Source organism: Aethalodelphis obliquidens, unplaced genomic scaffold (genome assembly GCF_003676395.1).
Source record: "Aethalodelphis obliquidens isolate GAN/ISIS:26980383/991018 unplaced genomic scaffold, ASM367639v1 scaffold96, whole genome shotgun sequence".
Lineage (NCBI taxonomy): Eukaryota > Metazoa > Chordata > Mammalia > Artiodactyla > Delphinidae > Aethalodelphis > Aethalodelphis obliquidens.
The window spans coordinates 1,364,506-1,370,505 of NW_020838040.1; positions in this window are offsets into that span (position 1 = coordinate 1,364,506).

A 6,000-nucleotide genomic window follows, 5' to 3' on the forward strand; every position below is an offset into this window, starting at 1 on the left:
TAAGCAAAACAGAATAAAAAAAATATGTGTTCATAATTCCATTACCTAGTGGTCAGTCAGGACTATAAACATTTGGTGTCAGTTCTTTTGGTGTATATTTCTATATTCACATAATTATACTGAAAATATAAGATCATTTTTATTACTATTCTATAGGCTGTGTGAAGGTTAAAACAGAAAATATCTTGCTAAAATAGTCAGGAGACCAGAAGGCGGAGGTCTCACACACAGACCACTCCAGGTCAATACAGATCCCAATAGGGACAGATGTACCTTGCCTTTCTGGCAAGGAAGTGACACTACTTTACTACCACCAAGAGGAGGAAGAAAGATTTTTTCCCCTTTGCCTAGCAAGAGCTAAACCAATGAGAGACTGTCACAGCTCAGCCAATGAAAAGCCACTATACTTTGAACTCCCAGTTTCTTCCAAAGACATTTTTGTTTGTAAGAGCCTCTCGCAACTTCCCCTTCTCCTCTGTAAAAGAATTTCCTTTCCTTTGTTTTAATGGGCTTGCATGTGGTTCTCCTCCTGTCCTGAACTGAAATTCTTTGCTGCTCCTGAATAAACCCATTTTGCTGTTTTTTTTTTTTTAACCGTTTTACTAGGTTAACAGCTGCTTTTTCCATGTACAGTTCTTGACAACTTTAAGTGTCATATGAGTTCTGTAATTTTAACAGCTATATATTGCTTATATGCATATATAATATACTAACATTATATATATGTAGATATAGATATAGATGATTCCTATTACATTACATATGCATTTAATGTATTGATATATTCTTACTACATTCCAAACAGCATTAGGTATTTCACTTGGGTTATTTCTAATGATTTGATATAAATACTGCTGAAATGAATTTTCTGGTATATACAGCTTTTTAAATAAATTTTCTGAATAATTGAAATTGTTTCCTTAGAATTCTTAGGAATAGAGTTGCTTGGTCAAAAAGGATGTACACACACATTTGCAAAGATTTTGATATATATTACTAAATTTTCTTCCAGAAAAGCTGTGCCAATTTAAGCTACCACTAGCAATTATTAGAATGTTCACTCTACACCTTGTCAAACCTGAACTTTATCTTTTCTAATCATATAAGAAAAATGACACTCATAATTTTTCCTCTATTTACATTATTTGGTTACCAGTGAGGCCAAACAATTATTAACAGTTTTGTTGGCAATTTCTATTTTTTATTTAATGAAGCCTTGCTCATGACTTTATTACTTAGAATTTAGTTGCTTATAACAGAATCACTACAGCTCTTTCAAGCAATTGAAATATAATCAGGGTTTTACATGCTTATAAAATCATTAGAAGAACTGGGAACACAGACTGGAGGCTGAACATATACAGTAGAGTGGATGTTACTGATGACCCACAGGATTCCTCTTACCAGTTAGGACACCATGCCACGGAAGTTGTGAGAGTTAGCTCACAGCTGCCTACTTCTTTTAAGAATTTTCTTTGGCTGAATGGGAGCCACCTCACCCTGGAGGTTAGGCTACCTTACTCCCCCAAAGAAGCTGGCAGGCAATAACTGACTAACATGAGATATAAAAGGCGAGACCCCTTGCTTCAAGGTGTTGCAATTGATGACCCAGAGTTTCCTCCACAGCCAAACCTTCCCTTAGGTACAGGCAACATCCTTGTTTAGTCTCTCCCCATCTCATCCTGCTACCATAACTCTCCCTTTCCTAGGAGCATTCAATCAGTAAATCACTCACACAAAAATCCTCATCTTTGCTCTGCTTCTGCGGATCCTGATTGAACACAATGACTGTGAGGACAATACTGCATAACTGGCCCTCCACGGAGGCTGGTGGACCAATTCAAAAGCTTGGGAGTCAGGAAGGCTGTTTCCCCAGTACTGCTCAAATTCCAATACATAACAGATACCCTGGATCCTGTGACTTCATGTCTACAAGGCCATGGAGTATCCACTGGGGCCATGACTACTGTTGCTACCATAAAACCAATGACTTCCACAAACAAACTTGCCCACAGAAGCAGCAAGAACAGCAAAAACATGGCTTCCACTTCATTTTTGTGCTACTTTTGTACTATCCACATTCTTCAGAGCAGCTTGTACCGAAAGCATTAAGAGAGTCTGATGAAGGTGGTCTCTGGCTTCCCAGACCCTATCCAGTTTTAAAGCTGGCTGCAAGAGTTTGAAAGCATTCCTACAATTCTCAGCTTGCCACTTGTGTCCTAATAATGCTTATAATGATTTTTTACATTCAGACATTTTTTTTTTCAAATTTGCTTTTTCCTTATAGTTTCTCTTTGATACCATCCTTAGAATGTCTTTCCCCAGAAAGTTATAAACAAAAATATTTCCTATACTCAGTTCTAATCTTTTCATGGTTTTATCATGCATATTCAACTATCTGAAATTAGATGAGCATATGCAGTAAGATAAAGATTCTACTAAACATTTTTTTTCAAATGTAGTCAGCTAAACATATGGGTCCAGATTATTGTACTCACTACTTTGATTTGGCTTGCTTATGCCTTTTGTATTTTTTGGAAGCGTTATTTTTCTTAAGCCATTTTATTGAAGTATGATTTATAAACAAAAAGCTGTATATACTCAATGTATGCAACTTGATGAGTTTGCAGATAAGTATACATCCATGAAACCCTCACCACGATCTATACCATAAACATAGCCATCACCTCCAAAAATTTTGTATTGTTATATTGCCACTCATTCTTTGATTTTTAACCTTTCTCAGTTATTTCATTTAAAATGATGACATATAGTGGGTATTTTTTTAACATAATCTAAGATGTGTAGAAAAAAGCAAGCACACTCACTTAACATGACAAACCAAAAAGGAGAGAGGAAAAAAGAAGTAACAGTTTGACAGCTGTGGGAGAACAAAATATTCATTTTGCACAGAAGGAAGTACATAGATGGATTGTGAATAAAGTTAGGATGTCAAAAAATAACAGTGGAGAAACACATTACCTAAAATTTTGATATAGTTTGTCAGAAAAATCAGGTAAAATATTTAAAAGTTTTTAAAGTGAGTACCTTTGAGGAAGAAAATAACATACTACTGTTCTTTATTATACTCCTTGGAAATAATTTCACTTAAAGTATGTAAATGTTTTACTTTGATAAAAATAAGTTAAAAAAACAAAACAAAAGAAAATAAATTGATTGATAGATTGATAATAAAAATATCACATCATTTAAGATCAAAATGGTAACCCTTTGAAGACTGAGAGACAAAAACCATTAATGGCCTTTGAGGAAAAGAGAGGGGGTAGAAAAATTTGCATTTCACAACTTCCTCTACTCTTTGATTTTTTTACATCATGCACACACAATTCATTCCATAATAGGGGTGTTAGATGTCTGTTTTTTTTAAGCTTTTTAAAAAAGAAAATGTAGGACATTTTTAAAATAGAATAAAGGAATTTTGTTGAACTAGAGTAAATAAGCCTATTTAGAGAATTGTACTTTATTTTATGTTGTAGATGTATAGCTAAAATTTGTTCATAGTTTGAATTATTTTAAATAAATTAGGGATCTGGATACTTTAAAAAGTTCTGTGTTACAGTGGCTTGGAAGAAACATGACCAGAGAAGAATTTTCCTTTGACTAAAAGAAGTTTCAGAAGCGGGAGGGGTGAAAGGGTGAGGAAAGCATGGGGAACTTTCATGGTTCCCCAAAGTAGCCCGCAGAGGATGGGGTAAGTTTCCTAAAAGGAACAGCTGCCTGGTGCATCCTGGCAGAGAGAAATAATAAACAGCTTCCTCAGATGTGCCTCTGCCCCAGGCGGGCACAGGGCTGCAGAAGTCTGCTGGAGGATCAGGCAGAAATGAAGGGAACATCTCAGCGGGTTCACAGTGCATAGCCCTGGATTGGTGGGGGGACTCCAGGAATGGCTGAGGTTTCCTGAAAATATGAAAGAAGGGAGGCTCACAACTCCGATTAAATTGATTTATAGAAAGTACAAAAAAAAATCTGTAATAAACTCAAACAGGAGATCTTATTTGTATGAAATTGCAACTAAAACTTATGACTGATAGCTGTATTAGTTATACAAACAGTTGACCCTTGAACAGTGCAGGGTTTAGGGGTGTAGTAAAAGATCCACTTACAGGGCTTCCCTGGTGGCGCAGTGGTTGAGAGTCCGCCTGCCAATGTAGGGGACACAGGTTCGTGCCCCCGTCCGGGAAGATCCCACATGTCACGGAGCGGCTGGGCCCGTGAGCCGTGGCCACTGAGCCAGCGCATCCGGAGCCTGTGCCCCGCAACGGGAGAGGCCACAGCAGTGAGAGGCCCGCGTATCGCAAAAAAAAAAAAAGATCCACTTATAAACTATAGTTGGCCCTCCATTATACAAGATTCCTTTGTATCCGGGGAATCTACCAACCTCTGATCATGTATTATTTTAGTATTTACTATCGAAAAAAATCCACGTATAAGTGGACCTGCTCAGTTCACACCCATGTCGTTCAAGGCTCAACAGTACATATGTATTATTATACTTGTCTTCATATATATGTACATATGTATAAGATTTATCTTAATGAACAAATAGATCTAAATCTTCCCTTAATTCTAGTTAGAACATCATTTCTCTGTTCTTGGGATCTTGGGGTCTTCTTTTCCAGTGATTCTTCTTTTCAGCTATTATGCTTCTTCAAATAATGTAGTATGAAAGTTACATAATGTAAAATATCATAATGGTGTGCATATTTGAGAAGGTTTTTTGCTACCTTTATACTTAAGTAAAAACTTGACCTTTAGAATCTGTCCTGTCAGCACTTCACTGAGAGAAAGGGAAATGAAGACAGGGCTGGTTTCTAGTTGCCAGATCTGTCAGCCTTTTGGGAATGGTGGGAATGGATGAAGGTCATCTCAGCAGGACAGCTTCATTGCTGGGAGATTTAGTTTCTGTATTTACAATACTTGTTGTGACTGCTGTCATTTCTGTTGCTACAGCAGACCTGCGTACTCAAGAAGCATCACTGTTCTTTCCCCTTTCACCCATTTCTTTACTTATAGGCCTAAGGATTGTGAAGCTCCAAGTGCTTCAACTTCCTCATGCTCAGTGGGCAAATATCCTCTAAATGGGTGTTGACCATGGGTCTTCCTTACCATGGGTGACCATTCTTGTCTCTAGTCTTTGATTCTCTAAGATAGGACCTTGGGGAAAAAATCAACCCCCGTATATTCTCTATTGAATTCTGCTATGTTATGATGCATTTGGGGAATGATGAGTTTCATGTTCACTCTGAGTTCTCTTCATATCCTGTACCATCTACACTGCATTTAGCAGAAATTTTTAATGTTTGGCATACAGATAAAACTAATTCAAACATCAATGCAGGGTTTTCACTCTATTTTTTTTAAAGATTTGTGTTGGAAATAATATAATTGATTCTTTTCAGAAAACCCCTCCCCTCAAATATTTAAGAGCTACATTTAACTCATTTGCAATCTCAGAAGTTAGAAGAAAATTTATTAGATTTCACTAATTAGCTAGGTAAGCAATCTTTTTCATTTATTTACATTTAAATTAATTTATCACCCTAAGGAGGTTTTACTTAATATAAGATCAAAACTTTCATATAGGAAGTATAAATGAGTTTATGATGTTGCTGGAAAAGGACTCTTAACTGACTTAATTGTGCACGTGAAGATATTTTGTGTATATAAGTGGCTAGAACACTGTATTTGTTTTCTTGTGCAGTTACAGCAAGTTGCCAAGGGCATAACAGTTTAAACAACACAAATTTATCATTTTATGATTCTCCAATGATTCTGCAGGTCAGAGGTCCAGCATGAGTCTCACTGGGTTTAAAATCAAGATGTTGTCAAGGTTAGGTTCCTCTCTGAAGACTCAAGACAAGGATCTATTTTTTTGCCTTGTCCAGTTTCTAGAGGCTGCCTGCATTCCCTGGCTCATGGACCCTCTCTCCAGCTTCAAAGGCAACAAAGTAGTGTCTCTCTGATCCTGCTTTCATCATC